At 53.3% G+C, this 18,217-nt stretch overlaps 60 non-coding genes across 60 annotated transcripts; 24 read left to right on the top strand and 36 right to left on the bottom strand.

The window, feature by feature from the left end:
- The first annotated feature begins 177 nt into the window (after positions 1 to 177).
- Positions 178 to 250, top strand: Trnar-acg. The gene has a single exon. It is a non-coding gene; the product is annotated as a tRNA-Arg (tRNA).
- Positions 251 to 537: 287 nt separating this feature from the next.
- Trnam-cau lies at positions 538 to 609 on the top strand. Its single transcript has one exon. It is a non-coding gene; the product is annotated as a tRNA-Met (tRNA).
- A 245-nt stretch (positions 610 to 854) lies between these two features.
- Trnad-guc lies at positions 855 to 926 on the bottom strand. Its single transcript has one exon. It is a non-coding gene; the product is annotated as a tRNA-Asp (tRNA).
- Positions 927 to 1,033: 107 nt separating this feature from the next.
- Positions 1,034 to 1,105, bottom strand: Trnad-guc. The gene has a single exon. It is a non-coding gene; the product is annotated as a tRNA-Asp (tRNA).
- Positions 1,106 to 1,212: 107 nt separating this feature from the next.
- Positions 1,213 to 1,304, bottom strand: Trnai-uau. The gene is given in 2 exon segments: positions 1,213 to 1,248; positions 1,267 to 1,304. It is a non-coding gene; the product is annotated as a tRNA-Ile (tRNA).
- A 378-nt stretch (positions 1,305 to 1,682) lies between these two features.
- On the top strand, positions 1,683 to 1,755 carry Trnar-acg. Its single transcript has one exon. It is a non-coding gene; the product is annotated as a tRNA-Arg (tRNA).
- A 287-nt stretch (positions 1,756 to 2,042) lies between these two features.
- On the top strand, positions 2,043 to 2,114 carry Trnam-cau. Its single transcript has one exon. It is a non-coding gene; the product is annotated as a tRNA-Met (tRNA).
- A 245-nt stretch (positions 2,115 to 2,359) lies between these two features.
- Trnad-guc lies at positions 2,360 to 2,431 on the bottom strand. The gene has a single exon. It is a non-coding gene; the product is annotated as a tRNA-Asp (tRNA).
- A 107-nt stretch (positions 2,432 to 2,538) lies between these two features.
- On the bottom strand, positions 2,539 to 2,610 carry Trnad-guc. Its single transcript has one exon. It is a non-coding gene; the product is annotated as a tRNA-Asp (tRNA).
- Positions 2,611 to 2,717: 107 nt separating this feature from the next.
- On the bottom strand, positions 2,718 to 2,809 carry Trnai-uau. The gene is given in 2 exon segments: positions 2,718 to 2,753; positions 2,772 to 2,809. It is a non-coding gene; the product is annotated as a tRNA-Ile (tRNA).
- Positions 2,810 to 3,187: 378 nt separating this feature from the next.
- On the top strand, positions 3,188 to 3,260 carry Trnar-acg. The gene has a single exon. It is a non-coding gene; the product is annotated as a tRNA-Arg (tRNA).
- A 287-nt stretch (positions 3,261 to 3,547) lies between these two features.
- Positions 3,548 to 3,619, top strand: Trnam-cau. The gene has a single exon. It is a non-coding gene; the product is annotated as a tRNA-Met (tRNA).
- A 245-nt stretch (positions 3,620 to 3,864) lies between these two features.
- Positions 3,865 to 3,936, bottom strand: Trnad-guc. Its single transcript has one exon. It is a non-coding gene; the product is annotated as a tRNA-Asp (tRNA).
- Positions 3,937 to 4,043: 107 nt separating this feature from the next.
- Positions 4,044 to 4,115, bottom strand: Trnad-guc. The gene has a single exon. It is a non-coding gene; the product is annotated as a tRNA-Asp (tRNA).
- A 107-nt stretch (positions 4,116 to 4,222) lies between these two features.
- Trnai-uau lies at positions 4,223 to 4,314 on the bottom strand. The gene is given in 2 exon segments: positions 4,223 to 4,258; positions 4,277 to 4,314. It is a non-coding gene; the product is annotated as a tRNA-Ile (tRNA).
- Positions 4,315 to 4,692: 378 nt separating this feature from the next.
- Trnar-acg lies at positions 4,693 to 4,765 on the top strand. Its single transcript has one exon. It is a non-coding gene; the product is annotated as a tRNA-Arg (tRNA).
- Positions 4,766 to 5,052: 287 nt separating this feature from the next.
- On the top strand, positions 5,053 to 5,124 carry Trnam-cau. The gene has a single exon. It is a non-coding gene; the product is annotated as a tRNA-Met (tRNA).
- Positions 5,125 to 5,369: 245 nt separating this feature from the next.
- Trnad-guc lies at positions 5,370 to 5,441 on the bottom strand. The gene has a single exon. It is a non-coding gene; the product is annotated as a tRNA-Asp (tRNA).
- A 107-nt stretch (positions 5,442 to 5,548) lies between these two features.
- Positions 5,549 to 5,620, bottom strand: Trnad-guc. Its single transcript has one exon. It is a non-coding gene; the product is annotated as a tRNA-Asp (tRNA).
- A 107-nt stretch (positions 5,621 to 5,727) lies between these two features.
- Positions 5,728 to 5,819, bottom strand: Trnai-uau. Its single transcript is given in 2 exon segments — positions 5,728 to 5,763; positions 5,782 to 5,819. It is a non-coding gene; the product is annotated as a tRNA-Ile (tRNA).
- A 378-nt stretch (positions 5,820 to 6,197) lies between these two features.
- Positions 6,198 to 6,270, top strand: Trnar-acg. Its single transcript has one exon. It is a non-coding gene; the product is annotated as a tRNA-Arg (tRNA).
- Positions 6,271 to 6,557: 287 nt separating this feature from the next.
- Positions 6,558 to 6,629, top strand: Trnam-cau. The gene has a single exon. It is a non-coding gene; the product is annotated as a tRNA-Met (tRNA).
- Positions 6,630 to 6,874: 245 nt separating this feature from the next.
- Trnad-guc lies at positions 6,875 to 6,946 on the bottom strand. Its single transcript has one exon. It is a non-coding gene; the product is annotated as a tRNA-Asp (tRNA).
- A 107-nt stretch (positions 6,947 to 7,053) lies between these two features.
- Positions 7,054 to 7,125, bottom strand: Trnad-guc. Its single transcript has one exon. It is a non-coding gene; the product is annotated as a tRNA-Asp (tRNA).
- A 107-nt stretch (positions 7,126 to 7,232) lies between these two features.
- On the bottom strand, positions 7,233 to 7,324 carry Trnai-uau. Its single transcript is given in 2 exon segments — positions 7,233 to 7,268; positions 7,287 to 7,324. It is a non-coding gene; the product is annotated as a tRNA-Ile (tRNA).
- Positions 7,325 to 7,702: 378 nt separating this feature from the next.
- Trnar-acg lies at positions 7,703 to 7,775 on the top strand. The gene has a single exon. It is a non-coding gene; the product is annotated as a tRNA-Arg (tRNA).
- Positions 7,776 to 8,062: 287 nt separating this feature from the next.
- Trnam-cau lies at positions 8,063 to 8,134 on the top strand. Its single transcript has one exon. It is a non-coding gene; the product is annotated as a tRNA-Met (tRNA).
- A 245-nt stretch (positions 8,135 to 8,379) lies between these two features.
- On the bottom strand, positions 8,380 to 8,451 carry Trnad-guc. The gene has a single exon. It is a non-coding gene; the product is annotated as a tRNA-Asp (tRNA).
- A 107-nt stretch (positions 8,452 to 8,558) lies between these two features.
- Trnad-guc lies at positions 8,559 to 8,630 on the bottom strand. The gene has a single exon. It is a non-coding gene; the product is annotated as a tRNA-Asp (tRNA).
- A 107-nt stretch (positions 8,631 to 8,737) lies between these two features.
- On the bottom strand, positions 8,738 to 8,829 carry Trnai-uau. Its single transcript is given in 2 exon segments — positions 8,738 to 8,773; positions 8,792 to 8,829. It is a non-coding gene; the product is annotated as a tRNA-Ile (tRNA).
- Positions 8,830 to 9,207: 378 nt separating this feature from the next.
- Positions 9,208 to 9,280, top strand: Trnar-acg. Its single transcript has one exon. It is a non-coding gene; the product is annotated as a tRNA-Arg (tRNA).
- A 287-nt stretch (positions 9,281 to 9,567) lies between these two features.
- Positions 9,568 to 9,639, top strand: Trnam-cau. The gene has a single exon. It is a non-coding gene; the product is annotated as a tRNA-Met (tRNA).
- Positions 9,640 to 9,884: 245 nt separating this feature from the next.
- Positions 9,885 to 9,956, bottom strand: Trnad-guc. Its single transcript has one exon. It is a non-coding gene; the product is annotated as a tRNA-Asp (tRNA).
- A 107-nt stretch (positions 9,957 to 10,063) lies between these two features.
- On the bottom strand, positions 10,064 to 10,135 carry Trnad-guc. Its single transcript has one exon. It is a non-coding gene; the product is annotated as a tRNA-Asp (tRNA).
- A 107-nt stretch (positions 10,136 to 10,242) lies between these two features.
- Trnai-uau lies at positions 10,243 to 10,334 on the bottom strand. The gene is given in 2 exon segments: positions 10,243 to 10,278; positions 10,297 to 10,334. It is a non-coding gene; the product is annotated as a tRNA-Ile (tRNA).
- A 378-nt stretch (positions 10,335 to 10,712) lies between these two features.
- Trnar-acg lies at positions 10,713 to 10,785 on the top strand. The gene has a single exon. It is a non-coding gene; the product is annotated as a tRNA-Arg (tRNA).
- A 287-nt stretch (positions 10,786 to 11,072) lies between these two features.
- On the top strand, positions 11,073 to 11,144 carry Trnam-cau. Its single transcript has one exon. It is a non-coding gene; the product is annotated as a tRNA-Met (tRNA).
- Positions 11,145 to 11,389: 245 nt separating this feature from the next.
- Trnad-guc lies at positions 11,390 to 11,461 on the bottom strand. Its single transcript has one exon. It is a non-coding gene; the product is annotated as a tRNA-Asp (tRNA).
- Positions 11,462 to 11,568: 107 nt separating this feature from the next.
- Positions 11,569 to 11,640, bottom strand: Trnad-guc. The gene has a single exon. It is a non-coding gene; the product is annotated as a tRNA-Asp (tRNA).
- A 107-nt stretch (positions 11,641 to 11,747) lies between these two features.
- Trnai-uau lies at positions 11,748 to 11,839 on the bottom strand. The gene is given in 2 exon segments: positions 11,748 to 11,783; positions 11,802 to 11,839. It is a non-coding gene; the product is annotated as a tRNA-Ile (tRNA).
- A 378-nt stretch (positions 11,840 to 12,217) lies between these two features.
- Trnar-acg lies at positions 12,218 to 12,290 on the top strand. The gene has a single exon. It is a non-coding gene; the product is annotated as a tRNA-Arg (tRNA).
- A 287-nt stretch (positions 12,291 to 12,577) lies between these two features.
- Trnam-cau lies at positions 12,578 to 12,649 on the top strand. The gene has a single exon. It is a non-coding gene; the product is annotated as a tRNA-Met (tRNA).
- Positions 12,650 to 12,894: 245 nt separating this feature from the next.
- Trnad-guc lies at positions 12,895 to 12,966 on the bottom strand. Its single transcript has one exon. It is a non-coding gene; the product is annotated as a tRNA-Asp (tRNA).
- Positions 12,967 to 13,073: 107 nt separating this feature from the next.
- Positions 13,074 to 13,145, bottom strand: Trnad-guc. The gene has a single exon. It is a non-coding gene; the product is annotated as a tRNA-Asp (tRNA).
- Positions 13,146 to 13,252: 107 nt separating this feature from the next.
- Trnai-uau lies at positions 13,253 to 13,344 on the bottom strand. Its single transcript is given in 2 exon segments — positions 13,253 to 13,288; positions 13,307 to 13,344. It is a non-coding gene; the product is annotated as a tRNA-Ile (tRNA).
- Positions 13,345 to 13,722: 378 nt separating this feature from the next.
- On the top strand, positions 13,723 to 13,795 carry Trnar-acg. Its single transcript has one exon. It is a non-coding gene; the product is annotated as a tRNA-Arg (tRNA).
- Positions 13,796 to 14,082: 287 nt separating this feature from the next.
- On the top strand, positions 14,083 to 14,154 carry Trnam-cau. Its single transcript has one exon. It is a non-coding gene; the product is annotated as a tRNA-Met (tRNA).
- Positions 14,155 to 14,399: 245 nt separating this feature from the next.
- Positions 14,400 to 14,471, bottom strand: Trnad-guc. The gene has a single exon. It is a non-coding gene; the product is annotated as a tRNA-Asp (tRNA).
- Positions 14,472 to 14,578: 107 nt separating this feature from the next.
- Trnad-guc lies at positions 14,579 to 14,650 on the bottom strand. The gene has a single exon. It is a non-coding gene; the product is annotated as a tRNA-Asp (tRNA).
- A 107-nt stretch (positions 14,651 to 14,757) lies between these two features.
- Positions 14,758 to 14,849, bottom strand: Trnai-uau. Its single transcript is given in 2 exon segments — positions 14,758 to 14,793; positions 14,812 to 14,849. It is a non-coding gene; the product is annotated as a tRNA-Ile (tRNA).
- A 378-nt stretch (positions 14,850 to 15,227) lies between these two features.
- Positions 15,228 to 15,300, top strand: Trnar-acg. Its single transcript has one exon. It is a non-coding gene; the product is annotated as a tRNA-Arg (tRNA).
- A 287-nt stretch (positions 15,301 to 15,587) lies between these two features.
- Positions 15,588 to 15,659, top strand: Trnam-cau. The gene has a single exon. It is a non-coding gene; the product is annotated as a tRNA-Met (tRNA).
- A 245-nt stretch (positions 15,660 to 15,904) lies between these two features.
- On the bottom strand, positions 15,905 to 15,976 carry Trnad-guc. The gene has a single exon. It is a non-coding gene; the product is annotated as a tRNA-Asp (tRNA).
- A 107-nt stretch (positions 15,977 to 16,083) lies between these two features.
- Trnad-guc lies at positions 16,084 to 16,155 on the bottom strand. The gene has a single exon. It is a non-coding gene; the product is annotated as a tRNA-Asp (tRNA).
- A 107-nt stretch (positions 16,156 to 16,262) lies between these two features.
- Positions 16,263 to 16,354, bottom strand: Trnai-uau. The gene is given in 2 exon segments: positions 16,263 to 16,298; positions 16,317 to 16,354. It is a non-coding gene; the product is annotated as a tRNA-Ile (tRNA).
- Positions 16,355 to 16,732: 378 nt separating this feature from the next.
- Trnar-acg lies at positions 16,733 to 16,805 on the top strand. Its single transcript has one exon. It is a non-coding gene; the product is annotated as a tRNA-Arg (tRNA).
- A 287-nt stretch (positions 16,806 to 17,092) lies between these two features.
- Trnam-cau lies at positions 17,093 to 17,164 on the top strand. The gene has a single exon. It is a non-coding gene; the product is annotated as a tRNA-Met (tRNA).
- Positions 17,165 to 17,409: 245 nt separating this feature from the next.
- Trnad-guc lies at positions 17,410 to 17,481 on the bottom strand. Its single transcript has one exon. It is a non-coding gene; the product is annotated as a tRNA-Asp (tRNA).
- Positions 17,482 to 17,588: 107 nt separating this feature from the next.
- On the bottom strand, positions 17,589 to 17,660 carry Trnad-guc. The gene has a single exon. It is a non-coding gene; the product is annotated as a tRNA-Asp (tRNA).
- A 107-nt stretch (positions 17,661 to 17,767) lies between these two features.
- Positions 17,768 to 17,859, bottom strand: Trnai-uau. The gene is given in 2 exon segments: positions 17,768 to 17,803; positions 17,822 to 17,859. It is a non-coding gene; the product is annotated as a tRNA-Ile (tRNA).
- Between the last annotated feature and the right edge of the window lie 358 nt (positions 17,860 to 18,217).

Genomic DNA, 18,217 nt, shown 5'->3' with positions numbered 1-18,217 from the left:
CTTGCCTTCTGCTACCTGTCGAACAGCGAGAGCAGATGCGTGGCAAGCTCTAAGCTCTGCAGGCGCACTGCGGCCACGCAGCTGCACGAAGGGTACCTTCCTTGGGAGCTTGCTCAGCCATGGAGAACACGTTTCTTAGCGAACTGCACTTGTCTCGTAGAAAGAAATGCTGCCACTGGCCCTGTGGCGCAACGGATAACGCGTCTGACTACGGATCAGAAGATTCCAGGTTCGAATCCTGGCAGGGTCGGCGTTTTGTTAGTTGCCGACGCGTAGCTGGGCAGTGGATTTCGTATGTCGCCGCACCGTGGAGTGCTTTGTTGCTCCTGTGCATCTCGCAGCTGCATGTCGAGTCGATCGTGGTAAATATCGCTGCCTGCAAGCGTCAGCGTAGCGTCAGTCGAGCAAAGTCGAGACAAGTCAAGCTGAGAGCTGTAGGAGATGATACGCAATTAAATACAGGCGTGTGAAAGCGACGCAGACAACACTTTCCAAGTGTCCCACGTCACGTGGCGAAGAGCCGGCGCAACCCCAGGCAGCAGAGTGGCGCAGTGGAAGCGTGCTGGGCCCATAACCCAGAGGTCCGTGGATCGAAACCACGCTCTGCTAAAATTATTTCTTTTGCGGACTGTGCCGAGCTCGATTATTACGCCCACAGCGTCGGCTGGGGTGCTTTGATACAGCGTTAACAGCATACCCCGCAATTCTGAAATGTGAAGAATGCGAGAACCACTTCCTAAGTTGTAGCATTTTTTAAGATTTTGCGCCAACTACACTCCACGATCGCAAAGTTAATGCTCTTACGACCCACATACGCGCAACACTCGAACAGGGTTGTGAGATAAAAATCGCGTCTCCCCGGCGGGGAATCGAACCCCGGTCTCCCGCGTGACAGGCGGGGATACTAACCACTATACTACCGAGGATGCGCTGTAGACAGGTGCCTGTGTGCGAGAGATATGGTGCTAGTAGCCGCAAACGACCTACACTAAGTTCGGCGAGTGATAGAGCAGCAATTACAAATCGGATGTGCCTCCCCGGCGGGGAATCGAACCCCGGTCTCCCGCGTGACAGGCGGGGATACTAACCACTATACTACCGAGGAAGACGCAGCTAGCGTCTCGAATGCACAATTATGTTACTCAAATAGCTGATACATCTCAAACCTAGCCTCCTGTTGCTGTCAGAGACAGCTGCTAAGAAATAAAAGTATGCCCCAGGTGAGGCTCGAACTCACAACCCCGGCATTGCTCACGGCTACTGCCTTATAAGTACCGTGCGCTAACCAATTGCGCCACTGGGGCTACAACAGAGTGCTTTCAGTTAGCGGTATTCACTTTGCTGCAAACCAGTGGTGGCCACAGAAACATACGATCGCCACCTGATGCCATACTGCGACTTTGGCACCTGACTACCAATGCTTCGTGCTATTCTTGTTTCATATGCTACGCTTACATGCACATCAACCGGCTCTCGTCGTCGAGAAAACGTGGGAAAACGCGCGCCTTGCCTTCTGCTACCTGTCGAACAGCGAGAGCAGATGCGTGGCAAGCTCTAAGCTCTGCAGGCGCACTGCGGCCACGCAGCTGCACGAAAGGTACCTTCCTTGGGAGCTTGCTCAGCCATGGAGAACACGTTTCTTAGCGAATTGCACTTGTCTCGTAGAAAGAAATGCTGCCACTGGCCCTGTGGCGCAACGGATAACGCGTCTGACTACGGATCAGAAGATTCCAGGTTCGAATCCTGGCAGGGTCGGCGTTTTGTTAGTTGCCGACGCGTAGCTGGGCAGTGGATTTCGTATGTCGCCGCACCGTGGAGTGCTTTGTTGCTCCTGTGCATCTCGCAGCTGCATGTCGAGTCGATCGTGGTAAATATCGCTGCCTGCAAGCGTCAGCGTAGCGTCAGTCGAGCAAAGTCGAGACAAGTCAAGCTGAGAGCTGTAGGAGATGATACGCAATTAAATACAGGCGTGTGAAAGCGACGCAGACAACACTTTCCAAGTGTCCCACGTCACGTGGCGAAGAGCCGGCGCAACCCCAGGCAGCAGAGTGGCGCAGTGGAAGCGTGCTGGGCCCATAACCCAGAGGTCCGTGGATCGAAACCACGCTCTGCTAAAATTATTTCTTTTGCGGACTGTGCCGAGCTCGATTATTACGCCCACAGCGTCGGCTGGGGTGCTTTGATACAGCGTTAACAGCATACCCCGCAATTCTGAAATGTGAAGAATGCGAGAACCACTTCCTAAGTTGTAGCATTTTTTAAGATTTTGCGCCAACTACACTCCACGATCGCAAAGTTAATGCTCTTACGACCCACATACGCGCAACACTCGAACAGGGTTGTGAGATAAAAATCGCGTCTCCCCGGCGGGGAATCGAACCCCGGTCTCCCGCGTGACAGGCGGGGATACTAACCACTATACTACCGAGGATGCGCTGTAGACAGGTGCCTGTGTGCGAGAGATATGGTGCTAGTAGCCGCAAACGACCTACACTAAGTTCGGCGAGTGATAGAGCAGCAATTACAAATCGGATGTGCCTCCCCGGCGGGGAATCGAACCCCGGTCTCCCGCGTGACAGGCGGGGATACTAACCACTATACTACCGAGGAAGACGCAGCTAGCGTCTCGAATGCACAATTATGTTACTCAAATAGCTGATACATCTCAAACCTAGCCTCCTGTTGCTGTCAGAGACAGCTGCTAAGAAATAAAAGTATGCCCCAGGTGAGGCTCGAACTCACAACCCCGGCATTGCTCACGGCTACTGCCTTATAAGTACCGTGCGCTAACCAATTGCGCCACTGGGGCTACAACAGAGTGCTTTCAGTTAGCGGTATTCACTTTGCTGCAAACCAGTGGTGGCCACAGAAACATACGATCGCCACCTGATGCCATACTGCGACTTTGGCACCTGACTACCAATGCTTCGTGCTATTCTTGTTTCATATGCTACGCTTACATGCACATCAACCGGCTCTCGTCGTCGAGAAAACGTGGGAAAACGCGCGCCTTGCCTTCTGCTACCTGTCGAACAGCGAGAGCAGATGCGTGGCAAGCTCTAAGCTCTGCAGGCGCACTGCGGCCACGCAGCTGCACGAAAGGTACCTTCCTTGGGAGCTTGCTCAGCCATGGAGAACACGTTTCTTAGCGAATTGCACTTGTCTCGTAGAAAGAAATGCTGCCACTGGCCCTGTGGCGCAACGGATAACGCGTCTGACTACGGATCAGAAGATTCCAGGTTCGAATCCTGGCAGGGTCGGCGTTTTGTTAGTTGCCGACGCGTAGCTGGGCAGTGGATTTCGTATGTCGCCGCACCGTGGAGTGCTTTGTTGCTCCTGTGCATCTCGCAGCTGCATGTCGAGTCGATCGTGGTAAATATCGCTGCCTGCAAGCGTCAGCGTAGCGTCAGTCGAGCAAAGTCGAGACAAGTCAAGCTGAGAGCTGTAGGAGATGATACGCAATTAAATACAGGCGTGTGAAAGCGACGCAGACAACACTTTCCAAGTGTCCCACGTCACGTGGCGAAGAGCCGGCGCAACCCCAGGCAGCAGAGTGGCGCAGTGGAAGCGTGCTGGGCCCATAACCCAGAGGTCCGTGGATCGAAACCACGCTCTGCTAAAATTATTTCTTTTGCGGACTGTGCCGAGCTCGATTATTACGCCCACAGCGTCGGCTGGGGTGCTTTGATACAGCGTTAACAGCATACCCCGCAATTCTGAAATGTGAAGAATGCGAGAACCACTTCCTAAGTTGTAGCATTTTTTAAGATTTTGCGCCAACTACACTCCACGATCGCAAAGTTAATGCTCTTACGACCCACATACGCGCAACACTCGAACAGGGTTGTGAGATAAAAATCGCATCTCCCCGGCGGGGAATCGAACCCCGGTCTCCCGCGTGACAGGCGGGGATACTAACCACTATACTACCGACGATGCGCTGTAGACAGGTGCCTGTGTGCGAGAGATATGGTGCTAGTAGCCGCAAACGACCTACACTAAGTTCGGCGAGTGATAGAGCAGCAATTACAAATCGGATGTGCCTCCCCGGCGGGGAATCGAACCCCGGTCTCCCGCGTGACAGGCGGGGATACTAACCACTATACTACCGAGGAAGACGCAGCTAGCGTCTCGAATGCACAATTATGTTACTCAAATAGCTGATACATCTCAAACCTAGCCTCCTGTTGCTGTCAGAGACAGCTGCTAAGAAATAAAAGTATGCCCCAGGTGAGGCTCGAACTCACAACCCCGGCATTGCTCACGGCTACTGCCTTATAAGTACCGTGCGCTAACCAATTGCGCCACTGGGGCTACAACAGAGTGCTTTCAGTTAGCGGTATTCACTTTGCTGCAAACCAGTGGTGGCCACAGAAACATACGATCGCCACCTGATGCCATACTGCGACTTTGGCACCTGACTACCAATGCTTCGTGCTATTCTTGTTTCATATGCTACGCTTACATGCACATCAACCGGCTCTCGTCGTCGAGAAAACGTGGGAAAACGCGCGCCTTGCCTTCTGCTACCTGTCGAACAGCGAGAGCAGATGCGTGGCAAGCTCTAAGCTCTGCAGGCGCACTGCGGCCACGCAGCTGCACGAAAGGTACCTTCCTTGGGAGCTTGCTCAGCCATGGAGAACACGTTTCTTAGCGAACTGCACTTGTCTCGTAGAAAGAAATGCTGCCACTGGCCCTGTGGCGCAACGGATAACGCGTCTGACTACGGATCAGAAGATTCCAGGTTCGAATCCTGGCAGGGTCGGCGTTTTGTTAGTTGCCGACGCGTAGCTGGGCAGTGGATTTCGTATGTCGCCGCACCGTGGAGTGCTTTGTTGCTCCTGTGCATCTCGCAGCTGCATGTCGAGTCGATCGTGGTAAATATCGCTGCCTGCAAGCGTCAGCGTAGCGTCAGTCGAGCAAAGTCGAGACAAGTCAAGCTGAGAGCTGTAGGAGATGATACGCAATTAAATACAGGCGTGTGAAAGCGACGCAGACAACACTTTCCAAGTGTCCCACGTCACGTGGCGAAGAGCCGGCGCAACCCCAGGCAGCAGAGTGGCGCAGTGGAAGCGTGCTGGGCCCATAACCCAGAGGTCCGTGGATCGAAACCACGCTCTGCTAAAATTATTTCTTTTGCGGACTGTGCCGAGCTCGATTATTACGCCCACAGCGTCGGCTGGGGTGCTTTGATACAGCGTTAACAGCATACCCCGCAATTCTGAAATGTGAAGAATGCGAGAACCACTTCCTAAGTTGTAGCATTTTTTAAGATTTTGCGCCAACTACACTCCACGATCGCAAAGTTAATGCTCTTACGACCCACATACGCGCAACACTCGAACAGGGTTGTGAGATAAAAATCGCATCTCCCCGGCGGGGAATCGAACCCCGGTCTCCCGCGTGACAGGCGGGGATACTAACCACTATACTACCGAGGATGCGCTGTAGACAGGTGCCTGTGTGCGAGAGATATGGTGCTAGTAGCCGCAAACGACCTACACTAAGTTCGGCGAGTGATAGAGCAGCAATTACAAATCGGATGTGCCTCCCCGGCGGGGAATCGAACCCCGGTCTCCCGCGTGACAGGCGGGGATACTAACCACTATACTACCGAGGAAGACGCAGCTAGCGTCTCGAATGCACAATTATGTTACTCAAATAGCTGATACATCTCAAACCTAGCCTCCTGTTGCTGTCAGAGACAGCTGCTAAGAAATAAAAGTATGCCCCAGGTGAGGCTCGAACTCACAACCCCGGCATTGCTCACGGCTACTGCCTTATAAGTACCGTGCGCTAACCAATTGCGCCACTGGGGCTACAACAGAGTGCTTTCAGTTAGCGGTATTCACTTTGCTGCAAACCAGTGGTGGCCACAGAAACATACGATCGCCACCTGATGCCATACTGCGACTTTGGCACCTGACTACCAATGCTTCGTGCTATTCTTGTTTCATATGCTACGCTTACATGCACATCAACCGGCTCTCGTCGTCGAGAAAACGTGGGAAAACGCGCGCCTTGCCTTCTGCTACCTGTCGAACAGCGAGAGCAGATGCGTGGCAAGCTCTAAGCTCTGCAGGCGCACTGCGGCCACGCAGCTGCACGAAAGGTACCTTCCTTGGGAGCTTGCTCAGCCATGGAGAACACGTTTCTTAGCGAATTGCACTTGTCTCGTAGAAAGAAATGCTGCCACTGGCCCTGTGGCGCAACGGATAACGCGTCTGACTACGGATCAGAAGATTCCAGGTTCGAATCCTGGCAGGGTCGGCGTTTTGTTAGTTGCCGACGCGTAGCTGGGCAGTGGATTTCGTATGTCGCCGCACCGTGGAGTGCTTTGTTGCTCCTGTGCATCTCGCAGCTGCATGTCGAGTCGATCGTGGTAAATATCGCTGCCTGCAAGCGTCAGCGTAGCGTCAGTCGAGCAAAGTCGAGACAAGTCAAGCTGAGAGCTGTAGGAGATGATACGCAATTAAATACAGGCGTGTGAAAGCGACGCAGACAACACTTTCCAAGTGTCCCACGTCACGTGGCGAAGAGCCGGCGCAACCCCAGGCAGCAGAGTGGCGCAGTGGAAGCGTGCTGGGCCCATAACCCAGAGGTCCGTGGATCGAAACCACGCTCTGCTAAAATTATTTCTTTTGCGGACTGTGCCGAGCTCGATTATTACGCCCACAGCGTCGGCTGGGGTGCTTTGATACAGCGTTAACAGCATACCCCGCAATTCTGAAATGTGAAGAATGCGAGAACCACTTCCTAAGTTGTAGCATTTTTTAAGATTTTGCGCCAACTACACTCCACGATCGCAAAGTTAATGCTCTTACGACCCACATACGCGCAACACTCGAACAGGGTTGTGAGATAAAAATCGCGTCTCCCCGGCGGGGAATCGAACCCCGGTCTCCCGCGTGACAGGCGGGGATACTAACCACTATACTACCGAGGATGCGCTGTAGACAGGTGCCTGTGTGCGAGAGATATGGTGCTAGTAGCCGCAAACGACCTACACTAAGTTCGGCGAGTGATAGAGCAGCAATTACAAATCGGATGTGCCTCCCCGGCGGGGAATCGAACCCCGGTCTCCCGCGTGACAGGCGGGGATACTAACCACTATACTACCGAGGAAGACGCAGCTAGCGTCTCGAATGCACAATTATGTTACTCAAATAGCTGATACATCTCAAACCTAGCCTCCTGTTGCTGTCAGAGACAGCTGCTAAGAAATAAAAGTATGCCCCAGGTGAGGCTCGAACTCACAACCCCGGCATTGCTCACGGCTACTGCCTTATAAGTACCGTGCGCTAACCAATTGCGCCACTGGGGCTACAACAGAGTGCTTTCAGTTAGCGGTATTCACTTTGCTGCAAACCAGTGGTGGCCACAGAAACATACGATCGCCACCTGATGCCATACTGCGACTTTGGCACCTGACTACCAATGCTTCGTGCTATTCTTGTTTCATATGCTACGCTTACATGCACATCAACCGGCTCTCGTCGTCGAGAAAACGTGGGAAAACGCGCGCCTTGCCTTCTGCTACCTGTCGAACAGCGAGAGCAGATGCGTGGCAAGCTCTAAGCTCTGCAGGCGCACTGCGGCCACGCAGCTGCACGAAAGGTACCTTCCTTGGGAGCTTGCTCAGCCATGGAGAACACGTTTCTTAGCGAATTGCACTTGTCTCGTAGAAAGAAATGCTGCCACTGGCCCTGTGGCGCAACGGATAACGCGTCTGACTACGGATCAGAAGATTCCAGGTTCGAATCCTGGCAGGGTCGGCGTTTTGTTAGTTGCCGACGCGTAGCTGGGCAGTGGATTTCGTATGTCGCCGCACCGTGGAGTGCTTTGTTGCTCCTGTGCATCTCGCAGCTGCATGTCGAGTCGATCGTGGTAAATATCGCTGCCTGCAAGCGTCAGCGTAGCGTCAGTCGAGCAAAGTCGAGACAAGTCAAGCTGAGAGCTGTAGGAGATGATACGCAATTAAATACAGGCGTGTGAAAGCGACGCAGACAACACTTTCCAAGTGTCCCACGTCACGTGGCGAAGAGCCGGCGCAACCCCAGGCAGCAGAGTGGCGCAGTGGAAGCGTGCTGGGCCCATAACCCAGAGGTCCGTGGATCGAAACCACGCTCTGCTAAAATTATTTCTTTTGCGGACTGTGCCGAGCTCGATTATTACGCCCACAGCGTCGGCTGGGGTGCTTTGATACAGCGTTAACAGCATACCCCGCAATTCTGAAATGTGAAGAATGCGAGAACCACTTCCTAAGTTGTAGCATTTTTTAAGATTTTGCGCCAACTACACTCCACGATCGCAAAGTTAATGCTCTTACGACCCACATACGCGCAACACTCGAACAGGGTTGTGAGATAAAAATCGCGTCTCCCCGGCGGGGAATCGAACCCCGGTCTCCCGCGTGACAGGCGGGGATACTAACCACTATACTACCGAGGATGCGCTGTAGACAGGTGCCTGTGTGCGAGAGATATGGTGCTAGTAGCCGCAAACGACCTACACTAAGTTCGGCGAGTGATAGAGCAGCAATTACAAATCGGATGTGCCTCCCCGGCGGGGAATCGAACCCCGGTCTCCCGCGTGACAGGCGGGGATACTAACCACTATACTACCGAGGAAGACGCAGCTAGCGTCTCGAATGCACAATTATGTTACTCAAATAGCTGATACATCTCAAACCTAGCCTCCTGTTGCTGTCAGAGACAGCTGCTAAGAAATAAAAGTATGCCCCAGGTGAGGCTCGAACTCACAACCCCGGCATTGCTCACGGCTACTGCCTTATAAGTACCGTGCGCTAACCAATTGCGCCACTGGGGCTACAACAGAGTGCTTTCAGTTAGCGGTATTCACTTTGCTGCAAACCAGTGGTGGCCACAGAAACATACGATCGCCACCTGATGCCATACTGCGACTTTGGCACCTGACTACCAATGCTTCGTGCTATTCTTGTTTCATATGCTACGCTTACATGCACATCAACCGGCTCTCGTCGTCGAGAAAACGTGGGAAAACGCGCGCCTTGCCTTCTGCTACCTGTCGAACAGCGAGAGCAGATGCGTGGCAAGCTCTAAGCTCTGCAGGCGCACTGCGGCCACGCAGCTGCACGAAAGGTACCTTCCTTGGGAGCTTGCTCAGCCATGGAGAACACGTTTCTTAGCGAATTGCACTTGTCTCGTAGAAAGAAATGCTGCCACTGGCCCTGTGGCGCAACGGATAACGCGTCTGACTACGGATCAGAAGATTCCAGGTTCGAATCCTGGCAGGGTCGGCGTTTTGTTAGTTGCCGACGCGTAGCTGGGCAGTGGATTTCGTATGTCGCCGCACCGTGGAGTGCTTTGTTGCTCCTGTGCATCTCGCAGCTGCATGTCGAGTCGATCGTGGTAAATATCGCTGCCTGCAAGCGTCAGCGTAGCGTCAGTCGAGCAAAGTCGAGACAAGTCAAGCTGAGAGCTGTAGGAGATGATACGCAATTAAATACAGGCGTGTGAAAGCGACGCAGACAACACTTTCCAAGTGTCCCACGTCACGTGGCGAAGAGCCGGCGCAACCCCAGGCAGCAGAGTGGCGCAGTGGAAGCGTGCTGGGCCCATAACCCAGAGGTCCGTGGATCGAAACCACGCTCTGCTAAAATTATTTCTTTTGCGGACTGTGCCGAGCTCGATTATTACGCCCACAGCGTCGGCTGGGGTGCTTTGATACAGCGTTAACAGCATACCCCGCAATTCTGAAATGTGAAGAATGCGAGAACCACTTCCTAAGTTGTAGCATTTTTTAAGATTTTGCGCCAACTACACTCCACGATCACAAAGTTAATGCTCTTACGACCCACATACGCGCAACACTCGAACAGGGTTGTGAGATAAAAATCGCATCTCCCCGGCGGGGAATCGAACCCCGGTCTCCCGCGTGACAGGCGGGGATACTAACCACTATACTACCGAGGATGCGCTGTAGACACGTGCCTGTGTGCGAGAGATATGGTGCTAGTAGCCGCAAACGACCTACACTAAGTTCGGCGAGTGATAGAGCAGCAATTACAAATCGGATGTGCCTCCCCGGCGGGGAATCGAACCCCGGTCTCCCGCGTGACAGGCGGGGATACTAACCACTATACTACCGAGGAAGACGCAGCTAGCGTCTCGAATGCACAATTATGTTACTCAAATAGCTGATACATCTCAAACCTAGCCTCCTGTTGCTGTCAGAGACAGCTGCTAAGAAATAAAAGTATGCCCCAGGTGAGGCTCGAACTCACAACCCCGGCATTGCTCACGGCTACTGCCTTATAAGTACCGTGCGCTAACCAATTGCGCCACTGGGGCTACAACAGAGTGCTTTCAGTTAGCGGTATTCACTTTGCTGCAAACCAGTGGTGGCCACAGAAACATACGATCGCCACCTGATGCCATACTGCGACTTTGGCACCTGACTACCAATGCTTCGTGCTATTCTTGTTTCATATGCTACGCTTACATGCACATCAACCGGCTCTCGTCGTCGAGAAAACGTGGGAAAACGCGCGCCTTGCCTTCTGCTACCTGTCGAACAGCGAGAGCAGATGCGTGGCAAGCTCTAAGCTCTGCAGGCGCACTGCGGCCACGCAGCTGCACGAAAGGTACCTTCCTTGGGAGCTTGCTCAGCCATGGAGAACACGTTTCTTAGCGAATTGCACTTGTCTCGTAGAAAGAAATGCTGCCACTGGCCCTGTGGCGCAACGGATAACGCGTCTGACTACGGATCAGAAGATTCCAGGTTCGAATCCTGGCAGGGTCGGCGTTTTGTTAGTTGCCGACGCGTAGCTGGGCAGTGGATTTCGTATGTCGCCGCACCGTGGAGTGCTTTGTTGCTCCTGTGCATCTCGCAGCTGCATGTCGAGTCGATCGTGGTAAATATCGCTGCCTGCAAGCGTCAGCGTAGCGTCAGTCGAGCAAAGTCGAGACAAGTCAAGCTGAGAGCTGTAGGAGATGATACGCAATTAAATACAGGCGTGTGAAAGCGACGCAGACAACACTTTCCAAGTGTCCCACGTCACGTGGCGAAGAGCCGGCGCAACCCCAGGCAGCAGAGTGGCGCAGTGGAAGCGTGCTGGGCCCATAACCCAGAGGTCCGTGGATCGAAACCACGCTCTGCTAAAATTATTTCTTTTGCGGACTGTGCCGAGCTCGATTATTACGCCCACAGCGTCGGCTGGGGTGCTTTGATACAGCGTTAACAGCATACCCCGCAATTCTGAAATGTGAAGAATGCGAGAACCACTTCCTAAGTTGTAGCATTTTTTAAGATTTTGCGCCAACTACACTCCACGATCGCAAAGTTAATGCTCTTACGACCCACATACGCGCAACACTCGAACAGGGTTGTGAGATAAAAATCGCATCTCCCCGGCGGGGAATCGAACCCCGGTCTCCCGCGTGACAGGCGGGGATACTAACCACTATACTACCGAGGATGCGCTGTAGACACGTGCCTGTGTGCGAGAGATATGGTGCTAGTAGCCGCAAACGACCTACACTAAGTTCGGCGAGTGATAGAGCAGCGATTACAAATCGGATGTGCCTCCCCGGCGGGGAATCGAACCCCGGTCTCCCGCGTGACAGGCGGGGATACTAACCACTATACTACCGAGGAAGACGCAGCTAGCGTCTCGAATGCACAATTATGTTACTCAAATAGCTGATACATCTCAAACCTAGCCTCCTGTTGCTGTCAGAGACAGCTGCTAAGAAATAAAAGTATGCCCCAGGTGAGGCTCGAACTCACAACCCCGGCATTGCTCACGGCTACTGCCTTATAAGTACCGTGCGCTAACCAATTGCGCCACTGGGGCTACAACAGAGTGCTTTCAGTTAGCGGTATTCACTTTGCTGCAAACCAGTGGTGGCCACAGAAACATACGATCGCCACCTGATGCCATACTGCGACTTTGGCACCTGACTACCAATGCTTCGTGCTATTCTTGTTTCATATGCTACGCTTACATGCACATCAACCGGCTCTCGTCGTCGAGAAAACGTGGGAAAACGCGCGCCTTGCCTTCTGCTACCTGTCGAACAGCGAGAGCAGATGCGTGGCAAGCTCTAAGCTCTGCAGGCGCACTGCGGCCACGCAGCTGCACGAAAGGTACCTTCCTTGGGAGCTTGCTCAGCCATGGAGAACACGTTTCTTAGCGAATTGCACTTGTCTCGTAGAAAGAAATGCTGCCACTGGCCCTGTGGCGCAACGGATAACGCGTCTGACTACGGATCAGAAGATTCCAGGTTCGAATCCTGGCAGGGTCGGCGTTTTGTTAGTTGCCGACGCGTAGCTGGGCAGTGGATTTCGTATGTCGCCGCACCGTGGAGTGCTTTGTTGCTCCTGTGCATCTCGCAGCTGCATGTCGAGTCGATCGTGGTAAATATCGCTGCCTGCAAGCGTCAGCGTAGCGTCAGTCGAGCAAAGTCGAGACAAGTCAAGCTGAGAGCTGTAGGAGATGATACGCAATTAAATACAGGCGTGTGAAAGCGACGCAGACAACACTTTCCAAGTGTCCCACGTCACGTGGCGAAGAGCCGGCGCAACCCCAGGCAGCAGAGTGGCGCAGTGGAAGCGTGCTGGGCCCATAACCCAGAGGTCCGTGGATCGAAACCACGCTCTGCTAAAATTATTTCTTTTGCGGACTGTGCCGAGCTCGATTATTACGCCCACAGCGTCGGCTGGGGTGCTTTGATACAGCGTTAACAGCATACCCCGCAATTCTGAAATGTGAAGAATGCGAGAACCACTTCCTAAGTTGTAGCATTTTTTAAGATTTTGCGCCAACTACACTCCACGATCGCAAAGTTAATGCTCTTACGACCCACATACGCGCAACACTCGAACAGGGTTGTGAGATAAAAATCGCATCTCCCCGGCGGGGAATCGAACCCCGGTCTCCCGCGTGACAGGCGGGGATACTAACCACTATACTACCGAGGATGCGCTGTAGACAGGTGCCTGTGTGCGAGAGATATGGTGCTAGTAGCCGCAAACGACCTACACTAAGTTCGGCGAGTGATAGAGCAGCAATTACAAATCGGATGTGCCTCCCCGGCGGGGAATCGAACCCCGGTCTCCCGCGTGACAGGCGGGGATACTAACCACTATACTACCGAGGAAGACGCAGCTAGCGTCTCGAATGCACAATTATGTTACTCAAATAGCTGATACATCTCAAACCTAGCCTCCTGTTGCTGTCAGAGACAGCTGCTAAGAAATAAAAGTATGCCCCAGGTGAGGCTCGAACTCACAACCCCGGCATTGCTCACGGCTACTGCCTTATAAGTACCGTGCGCTAACCAATTGCGCCACTGGGGCTACAACAGAGTGCTTTCAGTTAGCGGTATTCACTTTGCTGCAAACCAGTGGTGGGCACAGAAACATACGATCGCCACCTGATGCCATACTGCGACTTTGGCACCTGACTACCAATGCTTCGTGCTATTCTTGTTTCATATGCTACGCTTACATGCACATCAACCGGCTCTCGTCGTCGAGAAAACGTGGGAAAACGCGCGCCTTGCCTTCTGCTACCTGTCGAACAGCGAGAGCAGATGCGTGGCAAGCTCTAAGCTCTGCAGGCGCACTGCGGCCACGCAGCTGCACGAAAGGTACCTTCCTTGGGAGCTTGCTCAGCCATGGAGAACACGTTTCTTAGCGAACTGCACTTGTCTCGTAGATAGAAATGCTGCCACTGGCCCTGTGGCGCAACGGATAACGCGTCTGACTACGGATCAGAAGATTCCAGGTTCGAATCCTGGCAGGGTCGGCGTTTTGTTAGTTGCCGACGCGTAGCTGGGCAGTGGATTTCGTATGTCGCCGCACCGTGGAGTGCTTTGTTGCTCCTGTGCATCTCGCAGCTGCATGTCGAGTCGATCGTGGTAAATATCGCTGCCTGCAAGCGTCAGCGTAGCGTCAGTCGAGCAAAGTCGAGACAAGTCAAGCTGAGAGCTGTAGGAGATGATACGCAATTAAATACAGGCGTGTGAAAGCGACGCAGACAACACTTTCCAAGTGTCCCACGTCACGTGGCGAAGAGCCGGCGCAACCCCAGGCAGCAGAGTGGCGCAGTGGAAGCGTGCTGGGCCCATAACCCAGAGGTCCGTGGATCGAAACCACGCTCTGCTAAAATTATTTCTTTTGCGGACTGTGCCGAGCTCGATTATTACGCCCACAGCGTCGGCTGGGGTGCTTTGATACAGCGTTAACAGCATACCCCGCAATTCTGAAATGTGAAGAATGCGAGAACCACTTCCTAAGTTGTAGCATTTTTTAAGATTTTGCGCCAACTACACTCCACGATCGCAAAGTTAATGCTCTTACGACCCACATACGCGCAACACTCGAACAGGGTTGTGAGATAAAAATCGCATCTCCCCGGCGGGGAATCGAACCCCGGTCTCCCGCGTGACAGGCGGGGATACTAACCACTATACTACCGAGGATGCGCTGTAGACAGGTGCCTGTGTGCGAGAGATATGGTGCTAGTAGCCGCAAACGACCTACACTAAGTTCGGCGAGTGATAGAGCAGCAATTACAAATCGGATGTGCCTCCCCGGCGGGGAATCGAACCCCGGTCTCCCGCGTGACAGGCGGGGATACTAACCACTATACTACCGAGGAAGACGCAGCTAGCGTCTCGAATGCACAATTATGTTACTCAAATAGCTGATACATCTCAAACCTAGCCTCCTGTTGCTGTCAGAGACAGCTGCTAAGAAATAAAAGTATGCCCCAGGTGAGGCTCGAACTCACAACCCCGGCATTGCTCACGGCTACTGCCTTATAAGTACCGTGCGCTAACCAATTGCGCCACTGGGGCTACAACAGAGTGCTTTCAGTTAGCGGTATTCACTTTGCTGCAAACCAGTGGTGGCCACAGAAACATACGATCGCCACCTGATGCCATACTGCGACTTTGGCACCTGACTACCAATGCTTCGTGCTATTCTTGTTTCATATGCTACGCTTACATGCACATCAACCGGCTCTCGTCGTCGAGAAAACGTGGGAAAACGCGCGCCTTGCCTTCTGCTACCTGTCGAACAGCGAGAGCAGATGCGTGGCAAGCTCTAAGCTCTGCAGGCGCACTGCGGCCACGCAGCTGCACGAAAGGTACCTTCCTTGGGAGCTTGCTCAGCCATGGAGAACACGTTTCTTAGCGAACTGCACTTGTCTCGTAGAAAGAAATGCTGCCACTGGCCCTGTGGCGCAACGGATAACGCGTCTGACTACGGATCAGAAGATTCCAGGTTCGAATCCTGGCAGGGTCGGCGTTTTGTTAGTTGCCGACGCGTAGCTGGGCAGTGGATTTCGTATGTCGCCGCACCGTGGAGTGCTTTGTTGCTCCTGTGCATCTCGCAGCTGCATGTCGAGTCGATCGTGGTAAATATCGCTGCCTGCAAGCGTCAGCGTAGCGTCAGTCGAGCAAAGTCGAGACAAGTCAAGCTGAGAGCTGTAGGAGATGATACGCAATTAAATACAGGCGTGTGAAAGCGACGCAGACAACACTTTCCAAGTGTCCCACGTCACGTGGCGAAGAGCCGGCGCAACCCCAGGCAGCAGAGTGGCGCAGTGGAAGCGTGCTGGGCCCATAACCCAGAGGTCCGTGGATCGAAACCACGCTCTGCTAAAATTATTTCTTTTGCGGACTGTGCCGAGCTCGATTATTACGCCCACAGCGTCGGCTGGGGTGCTTTGATACAGCGTTAACAGCATACCCCGCAATTCTGAAATGTGAAGAATGCGAGAACCACTTCCTAAGTTGTAGCATTTTTTAAGATTTTGCGCCAACTACACTCCACGATCGCAAAGTTAATGCTCTTACGACCCACATACGCGCAACACTCGAACAGGGTTGTGAGATAAAAATCGCATCTCCCCGGCGGGGAATCGAACCCCGGTCTCCCGCGTGACAGGCGGGGATACTAACCACTATACTACCGAGGATGCGCTGTAGACAGGTGCCTGTGTGCGAGAGATATGGTGCTAGTAGCCGCAAACGACCTACACTAAGTTCGGCGAGTGATAGAGCAGCAATTACAAATCGGATGTGCCTCCCCGGCGGGGAATCGAACCCCGGTCTCCCGCGTGACAGGCGGGGATACTAACCACTATACTACCGAGGAAGACGCAGCTAGCGTCTCGAATGCACAATTATGTTACTCAAATAGCTGATACATCTCAAACCTAGCCTCCTGTTGCTGTCAGAGACAGCTGCTAAGAAATAAAAGTATGCCCCAGGTGAGGCTCGAACTCACAACCCCGGCATTGCTCACGGCTACTGCCTTATAAGTACCGTGCGCTAACCAATTGCGCCACTGGGGCTACAACAGAGTGCATTCAGTTAGCGGTATTCACTTTGCTGCAAACCAGTGGTGGCCACAGAAACATACGATCGCCACCTGATGCCATACTGCGACTTTGGCACCTGACTACCAATGCTTCGTGCTATTCTTGTTTCATATGCTACGCTTACATGCACATCAACCGGCTCTCGTCGTCGAGAAAACGTGGGAAAACGCGCGCCTTGCCTTCTGCTACCTGTCGAACAGCGAGAGCAGATGCGTGGCAAGCTCTAAGCTCTGCAGGCGCACTGCGGCCACGCAGCTGCACGAAAGGTACCTTCCTTGGGAGCTTGCTCAGCCATGGAGAACACGTTTCTTAGCGAATTGCACTTGTCTCGTAGAAAGAAATGCTGCCACTGGCCCTGTGGCGCAACGGATAACGCGTCTGACTACGGATCAGAAGATTCCAGGTTCGAATCCTGGCAGGGTCGGCGTTTTGTTAGTTGCCGACGCGTAGCTGGGCAGTGGATTTCGTATGTCGCCGCACCGTGGAGTGCTTTGTTGCTCCTGTGCATCTCGCAGCTGCATGTCGAGTCGATCGTGGTAAATATCGCTGCCTGCAAGCGTCAGCGTAGCGTCAGTCGAGCAAAGTCGAGACAAGTCAAGCTGAGAGCTGTAGGAGATGATACGCAATTAAATACAGGCGTGTGAAAGCGACGCAGACAACACTTTCCAAGTGTCCCACGTCACGTGGCGAAGAGCCGGCGCAACCCCAGGCAGCAGAGTGGCGCAGTGGAAGCGTGCTGGGCCCATAACCCAGAGGTCCGTGGATCGAAACCACGCTCTGCTAAAATTATTTCTTTTGCGGACTGTGCCGAGCTCGATTATTACGCCCACAGCGTCGGCTGGGGTGCTTTGATACAGCGTTAACAGCATACCCCGCAATTCTGAAATGTGAAGAATGCGAGAACCACTTCCTAAGTTGTAGCATTTTTTAAGATTTTGCGCCAACTACACTCCACGATCGCAAAGTTAATGCTCTTACGACCCACATACGCGCAACACTCGAACAGGGTTGTGAGATAAAAATCGCATCTCCCCGGCGGGGAATCGAACCCCGGTCTCCCGCGTGACAGGCGGGGATACTAACCACTATACTACCGAGGATGCGCTGTAGACAGGTGCCTGTGTGCGAGAGATATGGTGCTAGTAGCCGCAAACGACCTACACTAAGTTCGGCGAGTGATAGAGCAGCAATTACAAATCGGATGTGCCTCCCCGGCGGGGAATCGAACCCCGGTCTCCCGCGTGACAGGCGGGGATACTAACCACTATACTACCGAGGAAGACGCAGCTAGCGTCTCGAATGCACAATTATGTTACTCAAATAGCTGATACATCTCAAACCTAGCCTCCTGTTGCTGTCAGAGACAGCTGCTAAGAAATAAAAGTATGCCCCAGGTGAGGCTCGAACTCACAACCCCGGCATTGCTCACGGCTACTGCCTTATAAGTACCGTGCGCTAACCAATTGCGCCACTGGGGCTACAACAGAGTGCTTTCAGTTAGCGGTATTCACTTTGCTGCAAACCAGTGGTGGCCACAGAAACATACGATCGCCACCTGATGCCATACTGCGACTTTGGCACCTGACTACCAATGCTTCGTGCTATTCTTGTTTCATATGCTACGCTTACATGCACATCAACCGGCTCTCGTCGTCGAGAAAACGTGGGAAAACGCGCGCCTTGCCTTCTGCTACCTGTCGAACAGCGAGAGCAGATGCGTGGCAAGCTCTAAGCTCTGCAGGCGCACTGCGGCCACGCAGCTGCACGAAAGGTACCTTCCTTGGGAGCTTGCTCAGCCATGGAGAACACGTTTCTTAGCGAATTGCACTTGTCTCG

Source organism: Schistocerca americana, chromosome 8 (assembly GCF_021461395.2).
Source record: "Schistocerca americana isolate TAMUIC-IGC-003095 chromosome 8, iqSchAmer2.1, whole genome shotgun sequence".
Classification (NCBI taxonomy): Eukaryota; Metazoa; Arthropoda; class Insecta; order Orthoptera; family Acrididae; genus Schistocerca; species Schistocerca americana.
Note: the sequence above shows the minus strand (reverse complement) of the source record. Positions and strands in the feature narration are given on the sequence as shown.